This window comes from Spermophilus citellus, assembly GCF_964194105.1.
Source record: "Spermophilus citellus genome assembly, chromosome: 3".
NCBI lineage: Eukaryota > Metazoa > Chordata > Mammalia > Rodentia > Sciuridae > Spermophilus > Spermophilus citellus.
The window spans coordinates 139,364,477-139,392,367 of record NC_138184.1 but is presented as its reverse complement, the minus strand read 5'-3'; the positions used below and the strand labels follow the sequence as shown (position 1 = coordinate 139,392,367).

The following is a 27,891-nucleotide window of genomic DNA, read 5'->3' as shown; positions in this document are numbered from 1 at the left end:
TCATGTCATCCACAAATAGTGATAATTTAAGTTCTTCTTTTCCTATTTTTATGCCTTTAATTTCTTTCGTCTGTCTAATTGCTCTGGCCAGTGTTTCAAGAACTATGTTGAACAGAAGTGGTGAGAGAGGGCATCCCTGTCTTCTTCCAGATTTTAGAGGGAATGCCTTCAATTTTTCTCCATTCAGAATAATGCTAGCCTGAGGCTTAGCATAGATTGCTTTTACAATGTTGAGGTATGTTCCTGTTATCCCTAGTTTTTCTAGAGTTTTGAACATAAATGGATGCTGTACTTTGTCGAATGCTTTTTCCTCATCTATCGAGATGATCATATGGTTCTTATTTTAAAGTCTATTGATGAGGTGAATAACATTTATTGATTTCCGTATATTGAATCGGCCTTGCATCCCAGGGATGAATCCTACTTGATCATGGTGCACAATTTTTTTGATATGTTTTTGAATCCGATTCGCCAGAATTTTATTGAGGATTTTTGCATCTAGGTTCATTAGAGATATTGGTCTGTAGTTTTCTTTCTTTGAAGTGTCTTTGTCTGGTTTAGGAATCCGGGTGATGTTGGCCTCGTAGAATGAATTTGGAAGTTCTCCCTCTTTTTCTATTTCCTGATATAGCTTGAAAAGTATTTGTATTAGTTCCTCTTTAAAGGTTTTGTAAAACTCTGCTGTATCCAGTCCTGGGCTTTTCTTAGTTGGTAGTCTTTTGATGGTTTCTTCTATTTCCTCAATTGATATTGGTCTTTTTAGGTTGTCTATATCCTCCTGACTCAATCTGGGCAGATCATATGACTTAAGACATTTATCGATGCCTTCACTATCTTCTATTTTATTGGAGTATAAGGATTCAAAATAATTTCTGATTATCTTCTGTATTTCTGAAGTTCTGTTGTGATATTGCCTTTTTCATTCCGTATGCTGGTAATTTGAGTTCTCTCTCTTCTTCTCTTCGTTAGCATGGCTAAGGGTCTGTCAATTTTATTTATTTTTTCAAAGAACCAACTTTTAAGTTTTGTCAATTTTTTTCAATTGTTTCTTTTGTTTCGATTTCATTAATTTCAGCTCTGATTTTAATTATTTCTTGCCTTCTACTTCTTTTGCTATTGTTTTGCTCTTCTGTTTCTAGTATTTTGAGATGAAGTATGAGATCATTTATTTGTTGGTTTTTTCTTTTTTTAAGGAATGAACTCCAAGAAATGAATTTTCCTCTTAAAACTGCTTTCAATGTGTCCCATAGATTCCGATATGTTGTGTCTGTGTTTTCATTTATCTCTAAGAATTTTTTAATTTCCTCCTTGATGTCTTCTATAACCCATTGATCATTCAGTAACCTATTGTTAATTCTCCAAGTGATGCATGATTTTTCCTTCCTTCTTTTATCGTTGATTTTCAGTTTCATTCCATTATGATCAGATAAGATGCATGGTATTATCTCTACTCCTTTATATTGTCTAAGAGTTGCCCTGTGACATAATATATGATCTATTTTTGAGAAGGATCCATGTGCTGCTGAGAAAAAAGTGTAACTGCTTGATGTTGGGTGGTATATTCTATATATGTCCATTAAGTCTAGGTTATTAATTGTGTTATTGAGTTCTATAGTTTCCTTATTCAACTTTTGTTTGGAAGATCTGTCCAATGGTGAGAGAGGTGTGTTGAAGTCTCCCATGATTATTGTATGGTGGTCTATTAGACTCTTCAACTTGAGAAGAGTTTGCTTGATGAACATAGCTGCACCATTGTTTGGGGCATATATATGTATGATTGTTATGTCTTGTTGGTGTATGGTTCCCTTGAGCAGTATGTAGTGTCCCTCTTTATCCCTTTTGGTTAACTTTGGATTGAAATCTATTTTATTTGATATGAGTATGGACACTCCTGCTTGTTTCCGAAGTCCATATGAGTGATATGATTTTTCCCAACCTTTCATCTTCAGTCTATGTATGTCTTTTCCTATCAAATGCATCTCCTGTAGGCAGCATATTGTTGGGTCTTGTTTTGTGATCCATTCTACTAGCCTGTGTCTCTTAATTGGTGAGTTTAAGCCATTAACATTTAGGGTTATTATTGAGATATGGGTTGTTCTTCCAGCCATATTTGTTTGTTTATGTTACTAAACATTGTTTGTTTTCCTCTTTGATTATTTTTTCCCCCTTTACTGTCCTACCTCCCGCTGTTGGTTTTTATTATTATTTTCCATTTCCTCTTCCTGTAATGTTTTGCCGAGGATGTTTTGAAGAGATGATTTTCTAGCTGCAAATTCTTTTAACTTTTGTTCATTGTGGAAGGTTTTAATTTCATCTTCCATCTTGAAGCTTAATTTCGCTGGATACATGATTCTTGGTTGGAACCCATTTTCTTTCAGTGTTTGAAATATGTTATTCCAGGATCTTCTAGCTTTCAGAATCTGTGTTGAACGATCAGCTGTTATCCTGATTGGTTTACCCCTAAATGTAATCTGCTTCCTTTCTCTTGTAGCTTTTAAAATTCTCTCCTTATTCTGTATGTTGGACATCTTCATTATAATGTGTCTAGGTGTGGATCTCTTATGATTTTGTCCTGTAGGCTTCTAGGATTTGGGATTCTGTCTCATTCTTCAAGTCTGGGAAGTTTTCTTGTATTATTTCATTGAATAGATTCCTCATTCCTTTGGTTTGGACCTCTATACCTTCCTGTATCCCAATGACTCTTAAGTTTGGTCTTTTAATGTTATCCCATATTTCTTGGATGTTCTGCTCATGGTTTCTTAGCAGACTTGCTGAGCTGTCTGTGTTCTTTTCAAGTTGAAATACTTTGTCTTCATTGTCTGATGTTCTATCTTCTAAGTGTTCTACTCTGCTGGTAGTATTCTCAATTGAGTTTTTAAGTTGGTTTATTGCTTCCTGCATTTCTAGGATTTCTGTTTGTTTTTTATAACCTCTATCTCCCTGTATAGTTGATCTTTTGCTTCTTGGATTTGTTTATGTAATTCATTGTCGAAGTGATCTTTCATTGTCTGATTTTGCTGTCTAATGTCTTCCTTGAGACTCCAGATCATCTGAAGCATGTATCTCCTGAATTCTTTATCTGACATTCCATCTGCTGCAGCTATTACCTCTTCTAAAGTTGAGTTGACCTGCATTGCTTGTGGTCCTTTCTTTCCTTGTGTTTTCATACTGCTCACGTTTCTTTCTGCTTGGTGAAACTGTTGTGTTTTTGAAATTTTCCCCCTATATATTTATATTGCTCTTGTATAGTTGAAAAGTCTCCCTTGCAGGGGCGGGTGGCGGCTGTGCTCCTCCTCCAATTGGGGTGATCTGTCTACCACGCTGGTGGGCCGCTGGGCCTGTTCTGCCAGTCGGTCGCAGGTCTGCTTACCTTGCAGGCGCGGGCAGCGGCTCTGCTCTGCCCCTACTCCAATTGGAGTGATGTGTCTACCACGCCGGCGGGTTGCTGGGCCTGTTCCGGGTGCCGGCGGCGGCTCTGCTCTGCCCCTACTCCAATTGGGGTGACGTGACTACCACGCCTGCGGGCCTCTGGGCCTGTTCCGGGCGCGGGTGGCGGCTCTGCTCTGCCCCTACTCCAATTGGGGTGACGTGTCTACCATGCCAGCAGGCCGCTGGGCCTGTTCCTCCGGTCGGTCGCAGGTCTGCCTACCTTGCAGGCACGGGCGGCGGCTCTGCTCTGCCCCTACTCCAAATGGGGTGATGTGTCTGCTGTGCTGGCAGCCCGCTGGGCCTGTTTCGCCGGTCGGTTGCAGGCCTGCTTACCTTGTGGGCGCGGGTGGTGGCTCTCCTCTGCCCCTACTCCAATTGGGGTGTCGTTACTACCATGCCGGCGGGTCGCTGGGCCTGTTCCGGGCACGGGCGGCGGCTCTACTCTGCCCCTACTCCAATTGGGGTGACGTGACTACCACGTCGGTGGGCCGCTGGGCCTGTTCAGGGTGTGGGCAGCGGCTCTGCTCTGCCCCTACTCCAATTGGGGTGACGTGACTACCACGCTGGCAGGCCGCTGGGCCTGATCCGCCGGTCAGTCACAGGTCTGCCTACCTTGCAGGCGCGGGCAGCGGCTCTGCTCTGCCCCACCTCCAATTGGTGTGACGTGTCTACCACGTCCACGGACCGCTGGGCCTGTTCTGCCGGTCGGTCGCAGGTCTGCCTACCTTGCGGGCTTGGGCGGCGGCTCTGGTCTGCCCCTACTCCAATTGGGGTGACGTGGCTACCACGCCAGCGGGTCGTTGGGCCTGTTCCGAATGCGGGCGGCCGCTCTGCTCGGCCCCTACTTCCATTGGGGTGACGTGTCTACCACGCCGGCAGGCCGCTGGGCCTGTTCCTCCGGTTGGTCACAGGTCTGCCTACCTTGCGGGCTGGGGCGGCGGCTCTGCTCTGCCCCTACTCTAATTGGGGTGATGTGGCTACCATGCCAGTGGGTTGTTGGGCCTGTTCCGGATGCGGGCGGCGGCTCTGCTCGGCCCCTACTCCAAATGGGGTGAAGTGACTGCCACGCCGGCGGGTCGCTGGGCCTGTTACGGGTGCAGGTGGCGGCTCTGCTGTGCCCCTCTGGCCTCCACAGTATTCAGCAGGACCCGGATGAGAAGCAGTTTCCGCGGGTTCTTTAGCCCTGGGCCAGAGCAGTTCCGGGAGCCGGAATTCGGCTGCTCCGGGCTCGGTGTATGTTCTGATGCACATTTACTTTTAATTAAAACCAGAACCCAGGTTTCACTAGGGAATTTATTATTACTTTTAAGCAATGAGAATTTTGAACTTGGGAATAGAGTTTTCTTTTATAAACTTATAGTACATTTGAGCTTCAGGATTTAAAAAAAGCTGTTGGCTGCCCATTGTGCATTAAAAAAAGATTAAAAGTCATCATTTTAATAGTTTTGTGGCATTCTTTTTCATTAAAATGCTTGTTTTATGAGTTTTATAAAGGTACACTAAAATGTAGCAACTTCTGTTGGGAGAATGTTAAATTAAGTTGTTGGCTTTACTGATAACTTTTTTGTTTGACAAAATTCATTGGACTTTTAAAGTTATACACATGACTAAAGATGGAAATGTTTGTGCACTGACATAGAAAGTAACTGAGGTTGTGGGTACACATACAGAAAGTGAAGGGGAATTGCAGAGGTGAGTGTAGGGCAATTCACATTTTCAACCTTTATCGGAAATACTTGGCAGTTTCCTCCAAGTACACATCAGCATACACATGCTTATGTAAAATTACGTAAATAGTCATTTTATTTTTAACTTTGTTTGATTAGAAACTGGCTTAGAATTTATTCATGAACTTTAGGTATAGACCCTTTTTGTGTAATGAAAGTACTTTATGAAGTATTTTTCATTACTATACAACCACTGTATTATTTATAAGTTAGAAAGTACAGTTAAATGAATACAAAGTAATTACAACAGAGGACAGTTAAATTTTCTGATTAATTATGATTGTTAATTCAGAATTTATATATTCATTTATATCCATATACATACTTTAGAGAAAATGGGTTTTGCCTTATAAATATATTGTGACTATTTGTCATGTCAATAAATATAAATTGACTTCATCTTTAAAAAATATGTTTATTTATTCCATATGCTAGTAGGATTGCTTTATTTGTTTACTAATTTTTAATTGACAGATAATATAATTATGTATATTTATGAGGTACAATGTGACATTTTAATACATGTATTTGTTTTAGAAAGATTAAATCAAGCTAACTAACATATCCATCACTTCACCACCTTAGTTTTCTGTGGTGAAAATGTTAAAAATCTATTCTTATAGTAAATTTGAAATATACAATATGTTTTTACTTACTATGCCACCATGCAGTGTAATAGATCACTAAAACTTATTTTTCCAGTCTAATTTAAACTTTGCCTTTTATGCATACATATATATCCTCATTTTATGCATACATATATATCATAATTAAAGTTTTTTTTAATTAGGGCTTTCTAGTTATACATAGTAGTTGGGTTCATTCCAACAGATTCATACATGCATGGAATTTGATTTCAGTTCATGATCCCCTCCTCCCACTTCTCCCTTGTCCATTTAATGCTTTTAATTTTTAAGAAATTAATCACTGAATTTGTTTTCCTTTTTAAAATATTTTTTTTTGAGATATCTTCTTATGCTGCCCAGGCTGATCTTCAACTTCTGGGCTCAAGCAATTCTCCCTCCTCAACCTTCTGAATAACATACTATAGGCATGTGTTCCCATGCCCAGCTTATTAGTGATTCTTTATATATTTATTAAAAATATAAAGCTAATACTTTTTCCTTTTTTAATGATTTTTTTATACATTTATTAAAAGTATAAAACTAATACTTTTTTTTCTTTCTGCAGTGTGGGGTATTGAACAAAGGGCCTCATGCATGACAGGCAATACCACTGAGCCACATTCCCAGCCTTAAAATTAATACATTGTTACTTTATAAAAAATAAAAACTGAAAGCCCTTTTCATTTCATTCTCTCAATGAAATCTCACTCTTCTCCCAAGATGGAGTGCAACCCTGTACTTACATACATTATTCAATTCAGTTACAAACACATTTACATAAATGATATCACTATATATTTAGTCTATAAGTTGCACAATTCATTTACATGGACATCTTTTCATGTCCAAACAGACAGACCTATCTATGTTCTTATATGGGCTATATAGAATTCCATATGTGGATATTTCATAATTTATTTAGTCACTGAGATTGCTTCTAAAACTTGCAATTATAGACTATGTCTTTTTTCATTGTTTTGCTCTGTGTAAATAAACAGACTCATATGTGAGTATGAGTAAAACTCATATGTGAGTATCCCATTGGTCTGACATGACATGTATTTTAGCATTTACAATTAATATTACTTGTATTTGTTGATCTTGTGGTAGAGATTAGAGGCAGTTGTGGAAACATTCTAGACATTTACAGAAGTCTTTTTAAATTTTTCAATTATTCTTTCTAGACATACAAGACCGTAGAGTGTATTTTGACATATTATAAATACATGGAGTATGACTTATTCTAATTAGGATCCCATTCTTGCAGTTATACATGATATGGATTTTCACTGGTGGCATATTTTTTTTAAAAGCAATGGCCATTTTTTTAACCTTTATTCTATTCATTTATTTTTATGTGGTGCTGAGGATTGAACCCAGAGTCTCGCACATGCAAGGTGGGCTGAGCCCAGGTGGTGTATTCATATCAGAAAGTTATGTCCAAACCCAGCCCAGGTGGTGTATTCATATCAGAAAGTTATGTCCATTTCATTCCGTTTGTTTCTATTCCTGTCCTCCTCTCTTCCCTTCATTACGCTTTGTCTACTTCACTTAACTTCTCTGTTCTTCCCTCTCTCCCATTTTGTTGTGTGTTAGGATCCGCATATGAGAGATAACATTTGACCTTTCGTTTTTTGGGATTGGCTTATTTTACTCAGCATGATTGTCTCCAGATCCATCTATTTACTGGTAAAAGTTATACTGTCATTTTTTTATTGTGAGTAATATTCCATTGTGGATATGTACCACATTTTCTTTATCCATTCATCTGTTGATAGACACCTAGGTTGGTTCCTTAGCTTAGCTATTGTGAATTGAGCTACTACAAACATCGAGTCACTGTAGTCTGCTGATTTTAAGTCCTTGGGCATATATCAAGTGGGATAACTGGGTCACATAGTGGTTTCATTCCAGATTTTCTCAGGAGTCTTCATATTGCCTTTCAGAGTGATTGTACCAATTTGCAGTCCCGCTAGCAATATATAAGTGTACCTTTTCCCCCACATCCTTACCAACATTTATGGTTACTTGTATTCTTGATAATTATCATTCTGACTGGAGTGAGATAGAATCTCAGTGTAGTTTTAATATGCATTTACCTAATTGCTAGTGAAGTTGACCATCTTTTCATATATTTGTTGACCATTTGTATTTCTTCTTCTGTGAAGTGTCTGTTCAATTCCTTTGCACATTTGTTGATTGGGCTATTTGTTGTTTTTTCTTTTCTTTCTTTCTTTTTTGTGTGTGTGTTAAGTTTTTTGAGTTCTTTATATATCCTGGAGATTAATGCTGTATCTGAGGTGCATATAGCAAAGATTTTCTCCCATTCTGTAGGCTCTCTCTTCATGTTCTTGATTGTTTCCTTTGCTGTAAAGAATCATTTTAGTTTGATACCATCCCACTTATTGATTCTTGATTTTACTTCTTGTGCTTTTGGGATCTTGTTGAGGAAGTCAGTTACTAAGCCAGTATGATAGAAAGTTGGGCCTACATTTTCTTCTAGTAGCTCAGAGTCTCTGGTCTAATGCCTAGGTCCTTGATCCACTTTGACTTGTGTTTTTGCAGGGTGAGAGATGGGATTAAATATTAGAGGCAGTTGTGAGAAGATTCTAGAAGCTTGCAGAAATCTTGATCAAATAAACTGAATGAAAGAGATTTTTCTCTTTAGGATTACCACATTAATCTAATTCATCCCCTCCCTCTCTATACTGGGGATTGAACTTAGGGCCACACAACTACTGAGCCATATCTCTAGCCCTTTTAATTTCTTATTTTGAAACAGGGTCTTGTCTTACTAAGTTGCTGAGGTTGACCTTGAATTTGTGATCCTCCTGCCTCAGCCTCCAAAGTAGGTAGGATTACAGGCATGTGTAACCATGTCTAGCTGTACAAAAAATTTGATACACATTTTACATTGTTTTATGGTAGAGAGATAGGCCCAATTTACTCTTTCATCAGCTATATATAATACCTGTGCCAACATAAGGTAGTATCATTTTTAAAAAGTTCAGAAGCCTTTATGATCTAATCATTTCCTAAAAACCTCACCTCTGATCATTGCTACATTGGGGATCAAACCTTCAACACATAAGTCTTTGGTGGGCACTTCATATGCAAACCATAACAGTAGGTCATTATTGTCATTATAGGCATGAAAAAATTTAGGTTTGACAAGATTAAGCAATCATCCATGGGCACTCATCCTGTATGTGGCAGGTTGTCTTTAACTGTTAACTTCATTTGCTGAATTGTACATATGATTTATTTATTTATTTATTTATTTATTTATTTATTTATTTATTTAGTGTATACAAATCAAGCCTTTAAAATATTGACAATATGATTTTTTCGAGTTACTCAATATATCAAATGAAAGCAAGCAAGTCTTAAAAATTTGTGAGATTCTGTATCTGAAAAGGTAGGAAGGATGTCCAGTTTCTTTTTTCTTTCTTTCTTTTTCAGTCTGTATCACAGTTTTTGCTTTGTGGCTCAAGGATAGACACGACTTAGAATATGGCCTTAGATGTAGTTAAAAGGAATTGCATTGGCTACATGCTATAGGTTTGAATGAAATCAATAGACATTTTTGAGAAACAGATATTGTAAATCTCCTCTGGTAACATCCCTCAGTTGGTCTGCCATGGACCCTTTTTATCTTGACTTGATAACAGATACAGGAAACCCTGTGTGTTAGTCAGCTTGGGTTGTTGTAACTGAATACCATCGACTAGGCAACTTAAACAAAACCCAATTATTTCTCACAGTTCTGGAGGCTGGCAAGTTTGAGGTCAGGGTACCAGCAAGGTGGGTTCTGGTGAGGATCACCTCCTGGCTTGCAGAAGGCTGACTTCTTACTGTGTCCTGATGTAGAAGAAAAAGAGGGGAAGAGAAAGGGAGGGAGGAAAGGAACAAGAATGCAAGTACTGATGTCAGTCACTTTTTGTAAGGGCACTAATGCCCCCAGGAGGACTCCACCCTATGACCTCATCTCAAACAAAGGCCCTATCTCCAAAGGCATCACATTGAGGGTTAGGGGTTCATATAAATTTGGGGGAACCCAAACACTCAGTCTATAACACCCCCGAATCCCAGAGGTTTGTTTCTTTTGAGATAACCCTTGCTCTTTCATGCTTTTATATTGGTCAGTTAAATCAGAACCTTGGTGATGTATATTTACTCAGGAGGGTTCAGGTGGTTTTATATTTTTTAAAAATTACCCCCTTCCCTCCCTTCACTCTTCTCTGCCTAATCCAAAGTTCCTCTCTTTTTTCATTTGTTTTTTTAAACCACCCAACTTCTTTTCTCTGATTTAAAAATGCATTAGAAAAAAATACTGGTATATGCTTAGCAAAACATAGGACAGTAATGAATATGTGTTTCTTTTAACCCCTAAGACTTCTGAGTCTACCTCTTGCCTTCTGGAAAGTTTTTTTGTTTGTCATTTACTTGTTTTTAAAATTTTTATTTTTGCTGTGTACTCACAGAGATTTTTATTTTCTTCAGGCAAAATTTCCTAAAATGAGAAGCAGGGATTTTGTTAGATACTGCTTGCCTGTTACTTCTATGCAAAGCTGTTTTTTTTTTGTTTGTTTGTTTGTTTTAGTCTACTGTCGAGTGTCAAAACAGTCTTCCAGATAGCTGAATTATTAAAATGTTTGGGGGCAACCAGGGACCTAGAGAAGGGCCCCACAAAAGTTGAGTTAGCATCCAGGAGAGCAATGCCTCCGGCTACCTAGTGACAGATGAGGTAACTCCAAATACAGGATGTTTTCCAAGCTTGTTGCTGGCAGACCCATAATGTCTGAGCGAGCAGTGATGAAAATGGCCAGGCCTTGACATAACAGGCATGATGTCCAGAAATCCGACTGTGCTGTTCGATAGGAAAGGTCATGTTGGAACTACCATTTTCCTCTCAGAATTCAACTGTTACATGATTTTAGCAGCAAACATTTCCTACCTCCATTGACTGGTTTAGTTTGTTTTACTGTGATAATACTTAAAAAGTTATGGGGATGCTTTATTGCTGCCTGTTGGCTGAGCACATTTTGATTTATTTTTTATGATGTTAAACATTTTAATCTTTTGCTATGACATCTGATCTTAAATTGTTCTTATTAAGACCTTTCCTACATTTATATTCTAAGGTATTTTCATATCTTCTCTTATATTTAGTTTAGGGCATATAGACCTCTTGATTTTATTTTTCCCCAAATACATATCCATTTGTTTAACCACCATTTATGAATATTCTTTTCTCATATGCTAAATTCCCATAGTCATTAATTTGATCTTATACTCTACTCATTTCCTTGATTTGTCTATAAATAATGTATTTATATAAAGAGTGTGTATCATTTAAAAAATGTACAGTATATTTTGTTATGTGGGAGGACTAATTATTCTTTATTCTTTTTTTTTGAGAGAGAGAGAGAGAGAGAGAGAGATAGATTTAATATTTATGTTTTAGTTTTCGGTGGACACAATATCTTTATTTTTTATATTTATGTGATGCTGAGGATCGAACCCAGCGCCCCGCGCATGCCTGGCGAGCACGCTACCACTTGAGCCACATCCCCAGCCCCTATTGTTCTTCTTAAAAAAAAAATTTTTTTTTGGTTACTCTTGTTCTTTTCCACTTTCCCCTGAACTTGAAAAAATAGTTGAGTTCTTTGAAAAAGAATCATGTTAGAATTTTGTTTGACATTTGTGTTAATCTGCTTTATTTTGCTGTGATTAAATACTTTAGGTAAACAATCTTATGTGAGGAAAGATTTATTTGAACTCATGGTTTCAGAGGTTTCAGTCCATGGTTGGCTGGCTCCATTGTTTCTGAGCCTGAGGTGGTGGATCATGGCAGAAGGGCAGAGTGGAGCAGAGCTGCTTATCTCATGGTGGCTGAACAGAGAAAGGAAGGGAGACAGACAGATGCGCGGGCGCACACACACGGGATAAGATATGTTGAAAGAACCACTTCCTTGAACTAGGTCCTACTTTCTACAGTTTCCATTGCTTCCCAATAACGCTATCAAATCACGAATCTATCAGTGATGGGCTGATGAGATCAGAGCTCCATGATCCATTCAATTCTCCAAATCCCCACGTCTGAATGGGTGTTAAGGTTTGGATATGAGGTATTCTCCCAAACTCCTGTTAAGGCAGGAATATACACAGGTAAAATGATCAGAGCTGTAACCTAACCAGTCCATCCTAGTTTGAATGGTCTGACTGGGTGGTAACTAGGCAAGTGGGTCACTGGGAGTTGCCCTGGAAGTGTTGTTCTTCCTTCACCCTCCCTGCCTTCTCTCAGCTTCCTGATCCCATCATGAGCTGAGCAGCTTTCAGTTCCCTGACCGCCACCCCCATGATGTGCTGCCTCACCTTGGGTCCAGAGCAGTGGAGTCAGCCATCTATGGAATAGGCCCTCTGAAACCATGAGCCCAAAATAATCTTATTCTCCTCTAAGTTGTTTTTATTGGGTATTTTAGTCACAGTGATGAAAAAGCTAATTAAAACAACTGCAGAGACGGATGCAGTGACAGCATGCTTGTAATCCCTGCTGTCCAGGAGGCTGAGGCAGGAGGGTTGTGAGTTCAAACCCAGCCTCAGCAAAAGTGAAGCACTGTGCAACTCAGTGAGACCCTGTCTCTAAATAAAATACAAATAGGGATGGGGATATGGCTCAGTGGTCAAGTGCCCCTGAGTTCAATCCCTGATCACCTCTCCCCCAACACCCACCCCCCCCCAAACAAAACAAAACAAAACAAAACAACTGAGGACCAAATCTTCAATACATGAGCCTTTGGGAGACCTTCTATATCCAAATCATAATAGCATTTTATTACAGTTATAGATTATTTTATTTGTATGACTAGTTAGATGTCTTTTGATCAAATTTTTACTTTTTACATTACATTACATTACATTACTCCTTACATTAGGGGTAGAGTTCATTGTGGCCTTAACTTTATACTGTGGGATGGAGACAATATAAGGATCTATTAGATTCCCTTAAAGGAGGACCTCCTTTATTTTCTTCCTTTCTGTATATCATTTGAGAAGATGAAAACAACCTTAAGTTTATCTGGTTTGGGAAAATGTCTCAAGGGCTGTTTACCTTTGTTGGCTTCTGAATTTGGTGGGCAATGTATTGATGTACTTTAAAAGGCTGCTTTGACCAAACATTTTATTCTGGCATTTTAGTGGGATAATTGGTATTATCTGTCATTCTTCTCCTTTATTTATTTTACAAATTAATTTTATTATCTTTTCAAGCAATTTAAAAAAAATTCAGTGATCAATTCAATCAAGTTTAATCTGTTTAAGTGAAATATTTGAAACATGTAACATTTACTATTTATATCCCATGTTTCTTATATCATACAAAGTGCAGTTGTGATGATGGCCACATTAAATTTGGAATCAGAAATGGATTTCATTATTTGCCTACTGTAAGCATAACATTAAGTTGGACAAGCAGTATGGAGACTAGAAGATAGAATGGTGAGATCTGGCCCTGCTACTTACCTACTTTGAATCCTTTAAGAAATCATACAACTTTCCTGAACATCAGTTCACTCCACAGTCAAATGAGGACAATAGTTCTTGACCTTCCCAATTTACTGGATAGTAGCTAAGTTTAAATGTATTAATAATGTGTGGGCCAGCGCTTGTTAAACAAGAATTGTTAATTTTGAAGTACAGTTTGTTTCTGTTAATTTAATTGGACTTCTATAAGATAAGGTTGTGAGTGCATTTAGAAATTGCTGCCTTTGTTCCTTATAACCTCTTAAAATCTGCCACAGTTCTTTAGCCTTCCTCATTTAATTTCTCTGCATCATAGTTTGGTAAAGCACCGAGCAGAAGCCAGTGAATTTGAAAACTGGTTTACAAATATTCATTGGTTCTTTTTTTCTTATGGTATTTGGGATTAAACCCAGTCCTTTTTTTTTGTTTGTGATGCTGGGGATTGAACCCAGGACCTTGTGCATGCAAGGCAAGCACTCTACAAACTGAGCTATATCCCCAGCCCTCTCTACCCAGTTCCTTTTTGCTTTTTATTTTGAGGTGGGTCTTGATAAGTTGCTGAGGCTGGCCTTGAACTTGAGATTGTCCTGCCTCACTTTACTTAATAGTTGGAATTACAGGCTTGCACTGCATGCCTGTAAGGCAATTTATAAGGAGCAATACCTAGTTAAATATGTCTTTCATATTCCTATCTGATGCAACAATATTCTAGTGTTTGAAAGCATCAAGTAGTCTTTGATAGAGAATATTAAAAGTACATGCAGTACCCAATCAGTATTGGAGAGATTTTTAAAATCTCTGTTGCTGGCCGGATATGGTGGTGGCACATGCCTGTAATCCCAGTGGCTTGGGAGGCTGAGGCAGGAGGATGGAAAATTCAAATCCAGCCTTGGCAGTTTAGTGAGGCCATAAGCAACTTAGTGAGACCCTAGGCAACTTAGTGAGACCCTAAGCAACTTAGCAAGATCCTGTCCCAAAATAAAAAAATAAAAAAGGGCTGGGGATGTGTCTCAGTGGTTAAATGCCCTTGGGTTCAATTCCTAGTACCAAAAAAAGAGTTGCTACCTGTTAGGATTTCTTTGTCTACTTGTCAGCAGAGGGAGCCTTTGCCTCACTTTTTGTTTCCAGAAGTTTGACAGTAGTGTTTGTCAAGAGCCAACATATTTATAAAAAAAGAATTGTAATGCATTCTGCTGTTATATATATATAAATAAAATAAAATAAAATAAAAAATAAGTGAGAACATGCAAAAAAAAAAAAAGGTTTGTTTCCGTACTTAGGCTTGAATAAGATTTACAGCCAGTTTGTCCTTTGCATCTGCAAACGAAAAAATATTGTCCTTTTTTTCTAATATCTTTCTAATAATAGTTCCTAAGTGCTGGTGTGGAGTTCTTTAAAATTGATTAGTGCTACAAATGGTTCTCAAATGCTGTTCCCCCCGGGAAAGTTTTGAATGGTCTTAAGATAATGAAAAAAAAAAAATAAAAAGCTTAATTTAGTGAGTTTTTTTTTTCTTTAAACAAAACTAACATTTCTTCAGTTGAAAGTCTGTATTTAGGCTGGGCATGGTGGCATGGGCAGGGGGCTGAGGCAGGAGGATCCTCCAGCCTAGGAGTAATGTAGAGAACCCATCAGCTGTACTTGTGCTGATATTTTACTGACTTAAAAAAAAACAACTTCCTATTTATTTGTATTATTTTGTTGGTGATGATAGCCTGTTTTTTGGAAAAAAAACCTGTTTGGGGAGTTCATAAATTGACAATGTTATGATGAATGTTTTATAGGACAGTGAAATTTAAAAGCCTGGGAATCAGTGCTTTAACAAGTACTTGAACAATCAATATGGGAAATTTTGAATTGAACCAATTTCTAGCTTCCTGGTCACTGTTGGCCTTGTTTGCTTCTGAAATCTTTTCTATCCTTGAATACTAACTGAGACTGAAGGACTGAATTATCTTATATCCAAGATAAATGCTAAAGGAAGTTGGTTTGTTCTTTTTGTTAAGGGTGCTAAGTTTAGGATTAAGATGGCATACAATTCTACCATCTTCCAGTACTGTTCTGGTAGTTAACTTATGTTCTCTCTTTCAGTCTTCACAGCAACCAAATAGGGTCTGGAGTTTGTAATAAGGTGCACAAACTGAATAAAGTTAAACCACCAAAGGTGACATATCTAGGAGTTAGAATTCAAGGCATTATTGTCTTGCCTTTCTCATTCAAAATATTTACTGCTTATCTACACTTTTTCTACATTTGGTACCTTACCCATATTTGCTCAACATTTCTTTCTTTTTTGTAACATTTATGTTTTAGTTGTAGTTAGAGACAATATCATTAATTAATTTATTTTTATGTGATACTGAGGATTGAACCCAGGGTCTCACTGTGCTAGGCGAGCACTCTAGCCAGAACTCCAGCCCCTCAATGTTTCTTTTTATGATATACCAATTCTGCTCTGGGAAGAGAGAATATTTAGAGGAGTAACCTAAATAATGCCTTTTATCTGGTACTTTGTTTTTTGGCAGTAATCTCCTATGATTTTTTGGGAGCATACCAGGGATTGAATTCAGGGGCACTTAACCACTGAGCCACATCCCTAGCCCCATTGTGTATTTTATTTAGAGACAGGGTCTCACTGAGTTGCTTAGTGTCTCGCTTTTTAATTTTTTATTCTAAAATTTGTTATATATGACAGCAAAATGCATTAAAATTTTATTACACATATAGAGCACAATTTTTTTTATGTCTCTGGTTGTATACGAAGTATTATTCACACTATTTGTGTCTTTATACATGTTCTTAAGGTAAAGATATCCATCTCATTTCACCATCTTTTTTACCCCCTGGCTCCCTCCCTTCCCCTTCTACCCCTTTGCCCTATCTAGAGTTTACTATTCCTCTCATGTTCCCCCTCCAAACCCCACTATGAATCAGCCTCCTTATATCAGAGAAAACATTTGGCATTTGTTTTTTTGGGATTGGCTAACTTCACTTAGCATTATATTCTCCAACTCCATCCATTTATCTGGAAATGCCATGATTTTATTCTCTTTCATTGCTGAGTAATATTTCATTGCGTATATATACACAAGATTTTCTTTATCCATTCATCTACTGAAAGACATCTAGGTTGGTTCCACAGTTTAGCTATTGTGAATTGTGCTGCTATAAACATTGATGTGGCTGTGTCCCTGTAGTATGCTGTTTTTAAGTCATTTGGTATAGACTGAGGAGTGGGATAGCTGGGTCAAATGGTGGTTCCATTCCCAGCTTTCCAAGGAATATCCTTACTGCTTTCCATATTGGCTGCATCAATTTGCATATCACCAGCAGTGTATGAGTGTGCCTTTTCCCCTACATCCTTGCCAACACTTATTGTTATTTGTAGTCTTAATAGCTTCTGACAGGAGTAAGAGTAGTTTTGATTTGCATTTCTCTAATTGCTTAGAGATATTGAACATTTTTTTCACATATTTGTTGATTGATTGTACATTATCTTCTGAGAAGTGCCTGTTCAGTTCCTTGGCCCATTTATTGATTGGGTTATTTGGGTTTTTTTTTTTTTGTGTGTGTGTGTGTGTGTGTGTGTGTGTGTGTGTTTAGCTTTTTGAGTTCTTTATATCCCTGGATATTAGTGCTCTGATTTGTGAGTGGTAAAAATTTTCTCCCAAGCTGTAGGCTCTCTCTCCACCTCACTGATTATTTATTTTGCTGAGAAAAAGTTTTTTTAGTTTGAATCTATCCCATTTATTAATTCTTGATTTTAATTATTGCATTATAGGAGTCTTATTAAGGAAGTTGGGGCCTAATCCAACATGATGGAGATTTGGGCCTACTTTTTCTTCTAATAGGCACAGTGTCTCTGGTTTAATTCTTAGGTCTTTGATCCACTTTGAGTTGAGTTTTGTGCATGATTAGAGTTAGGGGTTTAATTTCATTTTGTTGCATATGGATTTCCAGTTTTCCCAGCACTGTTTGTTGAAGAGGCTATCTTTTATCCAATGTATGTTTTTGGTGACTTTTTCTAATATAAGATAACTGTAATTATGTGGATGAGTCTCTGTGTCCTCTATTCTATACCATTGGTCTGCCAGTCTGTTTTGGTGCCAATACCATGCTGTTTTTGTTACTTTTGCTCTGTAGTATAGTTTCAGGTCTGGTATAGTGATGCCACCTGCTTCACTCTTCCTGATAAGGATTGTTTTAGTTATTCTGGGTCTCTTATTTTTCCAGATTAATTTCATGACTGCTTTTTCTATTTCTATGAGGAATGTCATTGGGATTTTGATTGGAATTGCATTGTCTCATATAGTGCTTTTGGTAGTATGGTCATTTTGACAGTATTAATTCTGCCTGTCCAAGAATAAGGGATATCTTTCCATCTTCTAAGGTCTTCTTTAATTTCTCTTTTTAGCATTCTGTAGTTTTCATTGTAGAGGTCCTTCACCTCTTTTGTTAGATTGATTCCAAAGTATTTTATTTTATTTTTTTGAGGGTGTTGTAAATGAGGTAATTTTCTTTGTTTCCCTTTCAGAGGATTTATCATTGATATACAGAAATGTGTTTGATATGAGTGTTGATTTTGTATCCTGTTACTTTGCTGAATTCATTTACTAGTTCTAGAAGTTTTCTGGTGTAATTTTTTGGATCTTCTAGGTATAGAATTATATCGTTGGCAAATAGTGCTAATTTGAGTTCTTCTTTTTCTATCTGTATCCCTTTAATTTCTTTCGTCTGTATAATTGCTCTGGCTAGTGTTTCAAGAACTATGTTAAATATAAGTGGTGAAAGAGGGCACCCCTGTCTTGTTCTAGTTTTTAGAGAGAATGCTTTCAATTTTTCTCTATTTACAATGATGTTGACCTGGGGCTTAGCATAGATAGCTTTTATGATGTTCAGATATGTTCCTGTTATCTCTAGTTTTTCTAGTTCTTTGAAAATGTTTGGGTGCTGTATTTTGTCGACTGCTTTTTCTGCATCAGTTGAGATGATCATATGATTCTTATCTAAGTCTATTGATGTGATGTATTATGTTTATTGATTTCCACATGTTGAACCAACCTTGAATCCCTGGGATGAACCAACTTGATTGTGATGCACTATTTTTTTTGATATGTTGCCAGAATTTTAACATCTATGTTCATTAGAGATATTTGTCTGAAGTTTCCTTTCTTTGATGTGTCTTTGCCTGGTTTTGGAATAAGGATGTTATTGGCCTCATAGAATGAGTTTGGAAGTGCTTCCTCTTTTTTTATTTAATTTGTAGAGTATAGGTATTAGTTCTTCTTTTTAGGCCTTGTAGAACTCAGCTGTATATTCATCTGGTCCTGGGCTTTTCTTGGTTGGTAGGTTCCGACGGTGTCTTCTCTTCCCTTGCTTGAAATTGACCTGTTTAAATTGTGTATATCATTCTGATTCAATTTGGGTAACTCATATGCCTCTAGAAATTTGTCAATGCCTACAGTATTCTCTATTTTATTAGAGTACAAATTTTCAAAATAATTTCTCATTATCTTCGATATTTCTTTAGTGTCTATTTTGATATTTCTTTTTTCATCATGTATATTAGTGATTTGAGTTTTCTCTTTCCTTTTCTTTGTTAGCATGGCCAAGGGTTTGCCAATTTTATTTATTTTTTAGAACAGCCAGCTTTTTGTTTTGTCAATCTTTTCATTTTTTTTTGTTTCAATTTCATTGATTTCAGCTCTGATTTTAATTATTTACTGTCTTCTACTGCTTTTGGTGTTGATTTGCTCTTCTTTTTTTCTAGGGCTTTGAGATGTAGTGTTAGGTCATTTATTTGTTGACTCTTTTTTTAAGGAATGAACATCATGCAATGTACTTTCCTCATTGATTTCTAATTTCATTCTGTTGTGATCTGATAGAATGCAAGGTAGTATCTCTACTTTTTTGTATTTGTTAAGAGTTACTTTGTGGCATAATACATGGTATATTTTAGAGAAGAATCCATGTGCTGCTGAAAAGAAAGTGTATTCACTTGTTGAAGGATGAAATATTATATATATGTCAGTTAAGTCTAAGTTATTGATTGTATTATTAGTTCTGTAGTTTCTTTGTTCAGCTTTTGTTTGGAAGGTCTATCCAGTGGTGAAAGAGGTGTGTTAATGTCACCCAGAATTATTGTGTTGTGGTCTGACTCTTGAACTTAAGAAGAGTTTGTTTTATGGGGCATATATATTTATAATTGTTATGTCTTGTTGGTATATTGTTTCAGTGAGCAGTATGAAATATCCTTCTTTGTCCCTTTTGATTAACTTTAGCTTGACATCTACTTTATTTGATACAAGGATGGAAAACCCTTGTTGCTTCTGCAGTCTATGTGAGTGGTATGAGTTTTCCCAACCTTTCACCTTCAATCTGTGTTTGTCTTTTCCTATGAGGTCAGTCTCTTGGAGGCAGCATATTGTTGGATCTTTTATTTTTTTTTTTTTGATACAATCAGCTAGCCTATGTCTTTTTTTATAAATATTTTTTCAGCTAAAAATGGGCACAGTATCTTTATTTGGTTTATTTATTTTTATGTGGTGCTGAGGATTGAACCCAGTGTCTCATATATGCGAGGCAAGTACTCTGTCACTGAGCCACAACCCCAGCCCTAGCCAATGTCTTTTGATTGGTAAGTTTAGGCCATTAACATTCAGGGTTATTATTGGGACATGATTTGGATTCCCAGCCATTTTTGTTATTTAACTTCACATGGCTTTTCCTTTGATTAGTTTTTTCTTTAGTGTAACACCTCTCTCTGCTGATTTTCATTTTTTTTTCATTTCCTCTTCAGAGAATGTTTTGCCCAGGATGTTCTGTAGTGCAGGTTTTTTAGTTGTAAATTCTTTTAATCTTTGTTTATCATGGAAGGTTTTTATTTCATCATCAAATCTAAAGCTTAATTTTGCTGGATCCAAAATTCTTGTTAGCATCCATTTTTTTTTTTTTAGAGGTTGATATATGTTGTTCCAGGATCTTCCAGATTTCAGAGAATGGATTGAAAAATCTGCACATAACCTAATTGGTTTCCCCCTGTATGTAATCTGATTTCTTTCTCTTGTGGCTTTTAATATTCTCTCCTTATTCTGTATGTTAGGCATTTTAATTATAATGTGCCTTTTTTGTGAATGTGTTGTGATTTTGTACATTTGGAATCCTATAAGCCTCCTGAATTTGGTTTCCCCATTCATTTTTCATGTTTGAAAAATTTTCTGATATTTTTTCATTGAATAGATTGCACATTCCTTTGGTTTGGAACTCTATTCCTTCCTCTATCCCAATAACTCTTAAATTTGGTCTTTTTATGTTTTCCCATATTTCTTGAAAGTTCTGCTGATGATTTGTTACCATTTTCACTGTGTTGTCTACATTCTTTTCAAGATTTTATATTGTCTAAGGTCCTATCTCCCACGTGGTCTAATCTATTGGTGATTCTTTCATCTGAACTTTTAATTTGGTATATTGTTTCTTTCATTTCAAGGATTTTTTTTTGAACCTCTATCTCCCTATTGAAGTAATCTTTTGCTTCCTGTGTTTATGTAGCTCTTTGTCAAAAGGACCTTTTGCTGCCTGTATTTGCTCTCTTATATCATCCTTTAATTCACAGAACATTTTAATTATGTACATCCTGAACTCCTTTTCTGTAATTTTTCTGCTGTGCAAGCTATAGATTTTAATAATGTGGTATCTTGATTTGTTTGGGGCACTTTCTTTCCTTGTCTTTTCATATTGCCTGTGTGTCTTTCCTTCTAGCTTTGTGGATCCATGGCATTACCATTTTTACTCTATAGGCTTATAATGCCCCTGTAGGAATCCAGTACTTTTCCTTTGATGTGAAGGACAATATTAACACATCCCAATATAAACAAAATACCACTTAAAAACAAATAGTTGTTATTAAGATATTTACAGTTTGGTCACAATATACAGAAATGGTGAATTCAATTATTATCTGCAATATAAGCAGTAGGCTTAAAAAAGGATTTACAGTTTCTGATGGTGCACAAAGAATCGGGGGTGAGGTATAGGAAGATAAGTTGAGGAGGTAAGAGATGAGGATATACAGTTACTATATCTTAACAATTGTGAGAGAGCCTACTCCCTCACATCTCTGGAAGTGGAAGTGAAAAATGGGTATCCCTGCTACCTCTTAGCAACCTAAGGGGTCATGTGACACAATCATTGACTCTGGTTGAAGAAGGGACGGTGGTGGCCAGTACTGGAGCTCTTGCACGCTCTATTGCCCGGCCGGGACCCCAGCCGAACAGTCATCCTCAGAATGTCGGGCAAAGAACGGATCTAAATCTTTTCCTTGCGAATGCCACAGACCATCTTGAAGGCTTGTTTAAATAAAGAGCACAAACAGGCTGAAACCTCCTGAAAAAAAATCTGATACCCTAACTCTTTGATTCTGACAGATCCTGAAGAAGATAATAGAGACTAAAATGTTGAAGGGTGAAGTGATGACAGAAGCTGCCTTTTCACTATCTGAGGCCAAGTTTACAGCAGGGGACTTCAGCACCACAGTTACTCAAAATGTAAATAAAGCCCAAGTGAAGATTCAGCAAAGACAGGCAATGTAGCAGGTGTTACTTTACCAGTATTTGAACATTACCATGAAGAAACTGACAGTTATGAACTAACTGGTTTAACCAGGGGTGGGGAACAGTTGGCTATATTAAAGAGGAAGTATGCCAAAGCAGTGGAACTACTGGTGGAACTAGCTTCACTACAGACTTTTTTGTGACTCTGGATGAAGCTATTAAGATAACTAACAGGTGTGTGAATGCCATTGCACATGTCATCATTCCCCGGATTGAACACACCCTTGCTCATATCATCACAGAGCTGGACGAAAGAGAGTGAGAAGAGTTCTATAGGTTAAAGAAAATACAGGAGAAGAAGATTCTCAAGTAAAAATGTGAGAAGGACTTGGAGCAACGGAAAGCAGCTGGAGAGGTGATGGAGCCTGCTAACCTTCTTGCTGAGGAGAAGGACGAGGATCTTCTGTTTGAATAATCTTGCCTGCTCTGTTTTTTCAGAAACCCCCAACACTGGTTCCAGTTTAATTCAGTGTAGGTTTGATACATGTGGCTATTTTTTGGCCTAAGAATTTCACTGGTCATAAAATTTACCTGGGTGGGCTGGGGATGTGGCTCAAGCGGTAGCGCGCTCACCTGGCATGCGTGCGGCCCGGGTTCGATCCTCAGCACCACATACCAACAAAGATGTTGTGTCTGCCGATAACTAAAAAATAAATATTAAAAAATTCTCTCTCTCTCTCTCTCTCTCTCTAAAAAAAAATAAAATAAAATTCCCATTTAAAAAAAATAAAAATAAAAAAATAAAATTTACCTGGGTGTCCACTTATGGGGTTACTTTTGCAGACTCATAATTCAGTTATTTATCACAGGTGAATGGGATTTGTAAAACCTGCCCAGTAACTTACAGGATTTACTTGCTGAAGTGTCATGCTGTTCCATTTCCATTGTGTTACACATGATCTATTTACCAAGCATTTTAGGACATATCCTTTAGGGAACATTAGTGGTCTTAAGCCAACTACAGTGGAGCTGCCTTTGTTCCTACCTACAAACCTTGGCGCTGTTGTCTGATGTTAGTGCAGTCTTGTTTCACCATGGTACTTCTCTCCTCAAGCTTTACGAAAATCTTCATTTCCTTGCGTGACAGATCTCTTCTCTTCTGTCATGGAACAGTTCTGCTAATTTTAATGTGTGTTATAAACAGACTAAAATGATTTAAAAAGTAGAAAAAAAAAGAATTGTGAAAGAGAAATCTAAAGGAGAAGGTTAGTAGCAGGAGAATAGAGAGGTAGTAATTTTGGGTAGACAAGAGGGAAGACTGTAGAGTACATAAGACAAACACACATATATAATAAGAAAAATAAAAAAATGTCAAAATAGTAAAAATTGGAGAGAGAGAAAAAGAGAAAAAACAAACAAACCAAAAAAGAAAGAATATACAACACAACTGTAATATACTATTCAGTTGTCTCAGTCCTCCAATATCCTAATTCATGAAAAGTACTTGGTTTCACATATGTTGGGGATGTGAGGATGGGAAAATAAAGAGGGAGAAGAAAGGAAAAAAAGTCTTAAAGGAAGGAACAAGGATTGTTTTGGTTGGAGATTAGTATCTTTCCTGCTTCCCTTCTCATCCAATAGGTGGGGTTGTCTCTTCTTAGTTGGTATCTCTGCCCTCAGGATTGTGGGGATTACCAGGGTGTGAGGGTTGGTCTTGGGTGCAGGGCACCTATAAGTGGAGTATGACATCCACTGATCCCATTGGGAGACTGCACCTCAAGGATCTCCTTTGCGGTCTGCTCCTGTGATGTGGGTGCTGGGTCTTATCTTCTTATCTTGCCTGTAGACCTCACAGTTCCTGCCCTCTAAATTAGTCTCTAAAGTGTATCTCCCTCACCTTCTCCCTTTCTACTTCCTAATCAGGAATCTTTCTCTCTGGGAGTCTTGTGTGTTGCACTGTGGTGGCTGCGCACCTGTTGTGGAGGGCAGTTTTGAATAGGGCAGTCACTCTGTTGAGTTAGTGGCTTCTAGGGATTCTGGGAAGTTAGAAAACCATGGGTACCTGGCTATCCAGTGTTCCAAACTGGTAGTTGCCCCAACTAAAGATGGTGATGGAGGTGACCCAAGATGGAGACTGCTGCTTTCAGTGGTAGGGTGTGTGGTCGGGTGGGGGGAGCTGAGCGATGGCATTGTAAGATGTATTCAGAGGTGAACTCTGTGATATGTGGTGTTACAACTGTTGGCTGTCATTAGAGCCTATGATGTCCCCAGGTGCAGGAAGGCTACTGTGAGTAGGAGACTATGGCAATAGCTGCCAAGTCCCAAGATGGAGGTGTCAGGGGCCGGGGGGGGGGTTGAGCCCCATGTTAGTAGATGGGGGTCCACAAGGGAGTGGCAGCTGGAGTTTCTACACGTGGGTAGTGGCTGAGTGTCCCTTGTGGGAGTGGTGTCTGGGAATTCTTTGCTGGTGCTGATGCTCATGGTCCCTCTAAGGCACCTGCTAGACCTGCATGGGTGAGTAGTAGTAGTAGTTTTCTAACACTGAGGTGGCTGTGATTCATGCACGGCATCAGCTGTGGAGGGGTCCTCTATCACTTTCAGCAAAGCAGTATTCCCACTAGTTGTGACCTGGGTCATGGAGCTATGCAGAATGCTGCCTCTCTGGCCCACCATCTTGGATTTCCCCCAGTGTCTTGCTTTTGTTGAGGCTGGCTTTGATTTCTCAATTCTCCTGCCTCAGCTTCCCCAGCCTCTGGGATTACAGGTGTACACCACTGGGCCCCAGATAATCTTCTGTTTTGTATTGGCCAGAAGAAAACTTTGTACCTATGCTCTAATAATTACTAAATCTTTAAGATTTAATCTGAGTATATTTTAAAGTCAGAGTTCTATAAAATATGGATGGATTTAAGGATCATTCTACTCCTTTGGTATCCATTTGGGGTTCCATACTTCATTCTTTATAGTTGAATGGTTTCCTTGGGTTCTCCCCTGCCCTTCCTTTATTTTCTTGTATGAGGCTCTTTCTTTCTTTCTTTGTACTGGAGTTTGAACCCAGGACCTTGAGAATGCTAGGCAAACTGAGTCATGCCCCCAAATCCAAAAGTTTACTAGAGTCCATTGGGAATGGTGGGTGTGAGCATGGTTAATAAAATAGAATGCCAGGACTTAAGGAGTTTTCATGTGAATATGGTGATGTATTATGGAACATTGTGATTGTCTTAATGATCATGGGCATCCTGGTATCTAGTCCTAATATTTGACATGGTTTCTTACTTTGATAAAAGATTGGTGTAATTGAATAGCTATTTTTGGAGCACCAATAAGGGGCTGTGTTCACTGTTGCAGGCTAGACAATAATTCAAATAGCTTTATTGTCAAGAAATTTATGCGTCAGTTTTGGAAGCGGGGGGGGGGGAGATGTATCCAATTTAGCTCATCAGGAAAATTTTTTTCAGTACTAAGAGTAGGTGTTGGAAACTATACTATGGAAGAACGGAGGGAGGATAGAATTGGAAAACGCTATGTGGAAGTAGTGGTATTGTATATTGGGGGCTGAGAATGTGTAGAAGGATTTTGTGAAGTTGAGACTGGAGAATGGAATCTGAAGGAAATGTGACCTAGATGAGAAACGATATAAAAGCACTTATGGCAGAGTTATTTTATGTGGAGTATTTGGCTGGTGGGGTGGGACTGGATGGCAGGAAGTATTGAAATCAAGGAGTTCTTTGAATGTCTTGTTTATGATCTAGCATTTAACCTTGGAGATACTGGAGTACTTCCAAAAAGATTTTGAGTGGGTTGATAGCACAGTTGCATGTGTATTTGAAGATGATTATTTTGGTATATTTATCCTTATAACTTTTATTAAGATATAGCATTTTAACTGCTTGCTTTAGAAGAAACCAGAGAAATTTAATAGACCAAATAGTGGTTAAATGGCACATTGAACTCTTGATAGGAATTGACAATTCAGGAAATTTAAAGCTATTGTCATTATTCATAATTCATTTGATTTATCTTTTGAAATCATGTGAATTTAGACCAGGAATTTCCTGGCTATTATTTTTCCCTATAACTTTAATTAATTGATCATAGTTCAGTGTAGGTTATAGATGAGGAATATATTTTTACAAAATGAAGTTTATTTTTTTTTTTGGCACTGGGAATTGAACCCAAGGCCTCATGCATGCTAGGCCAGCACTCTACCTCAGAGTTATATCCATAGCTCTGAAGAGGTACTTTTAAAATTTTCTATTGTTTAGCCCGGATGGTGGCACACACCTAAATCCTAGTGGCTCAGGAGGCTGAGGCAGGAGGTTGTGAGTTCAAAGCCAGCTAAATCAGTGAGACCCTGTCTCTAAATAAAATACAGAATAGGGCTGGGGATGTGACTAAGTGGTCTAGTGCCCCTGAGTTCAATCCTCAGTATCCCCACCCCCCCTCCCGCCAAAAAAATTCTATTGTTCAATGTTTTGGAAGTGCTCTCTGGATTTGTTATTATGATTGGTTATTACTTTGAGAAATTTATCTCACTTTGAAATTAGTTATTTTTTTAAAAAAATGTATACCCTAGTATTATACTCATCCCTTAAGAATTTTTCCTTTGGAAGAGGGTGAAGAAAGGAATGCTGAGTACATGGCCTCTTCTGTATGATGTCATCTGATCTGAGTTTCATATATTATATAGGAAGTGATTCTGCAAAATAAAATTAGAAGAAAAGATCAGTATGAGAAAGAAAAGGGGAGAAGGAAGAGTGAAAGCGGGGAGGGAGGGAGAGGGAGTCTATGAATAAATATGTGAATAAGTGTGTGTCCTGGTGGTAAGGGTGACACTACCTGTCAGCTCATCTCCCACTCCCAGATAGGTTTCTGGCACACTCACAATATACTTCTTTAGTGATTTAATTAGTTATTTTAGGGAAATTGCTATTTTGAGGAAAGTAAACTGAAAATAGATGGAAACGCATTTTGAACAACCAAGGGTTCACACAGACTTTAGTTCTGAGAAATTTCCCATAGTAACTAAGGTCTTAAAACCTCCTTGCTTTGGCAAAGAGGATGAATTTCTGAGTGTGTGTGTGTGTGTGTGTGTGTGTGTCCATGTCCATCCTTTTTTCCTTTGTAGAAATTTTTCCCCTTGAATTTTAAGCTTTTCACATAGTATTTTTTAGGTCAGCCTAGCAATAACAATTACCATTTGCTGAATGCTTACCAGGTTCTAAGGCAATATGTATCTTTATTTTATTTACTACTTATAACAGCATCATGTAATATTCTCTCTGTACTACTGCTGTATAGATGAGGAAACTGATAGGGCTCTCAATACTAAAATAAAGATGCTTATCAGTTGATAAGCATGTCATCTTTATTAGCTATCTGCGTGTCCTTCCATCCAGTGCCTCTCTCCTAACGCCCTCTAACCAGCTCTTTTATAATTTATGTCTCTGTGTAGGGTGTGCCATCTGTTTCTACTTCTCTCATTGCCTGACAATTCTCTCTTAACCTACAAGACCCACATGTTATCTTTGTTCTGAAGCTTTCCCTGATTCTTTCAGACGTGGTTAATCATGCTCTGATAGCTTTTAAATAATTTTAATATTTCTCAGTTCTTATATGGTTGTAATATTTAATCGTTTGCCTCTTCATTTCACTGAACTTTTTAAAATTTATTTATCCTAATTTGTTATATATACACATATAGAGCACAATTTTTCAAGTCTCTGATTGTATATAAAGTAGATTCACACCATTCATGTCTTCATACATGTACTTAGGGTAATTATGTCCATCATTAGGATAATGATGTCCACTATCTTTCCCACCTGCATGTCCCTTTCCTTTCCCTCCCACCCCTTTGCCCTATCTAATGTTCCTCCATTCCTCCCATGCTCACCCTCACCCTATTATGAGTCATCATCCTCATATCAGAGAAAACATTTGGCATTTGTTTTTTGGGGGGACTGGCTAAAACTCACTTAGCATAATATTCTCCAACTCCATCCATTTACCTGCAAATGCCATGATTTTGTTCTC

At 37.8% G+C, this 27,891-nt stretch overlaps 1 protein-coding gene and 1 pseudogene across 7 annotated transcripts in view; both read left to right on the top strand.

Moving 5' to 3' along the window:
• Positions 1-27,891, top strand: part of BBS9 (Bardet-Biedl syndrome 9) — a 512,444-nt gene that overhangs the window by 107,902 nt on the left and 376,651 nt on the right. The gene's annotated exons all lie outside the window — the stretch shown is intronic.
• LOC308645857 (V-type proton ATPase subunit D-like) lies at positions 21,591-22,434 on the top strand (annotated as a pseudogene). Its single transcript has one exon. The product of its transcript is annotated as a V-type proton ATPase subunit D-like (transcript).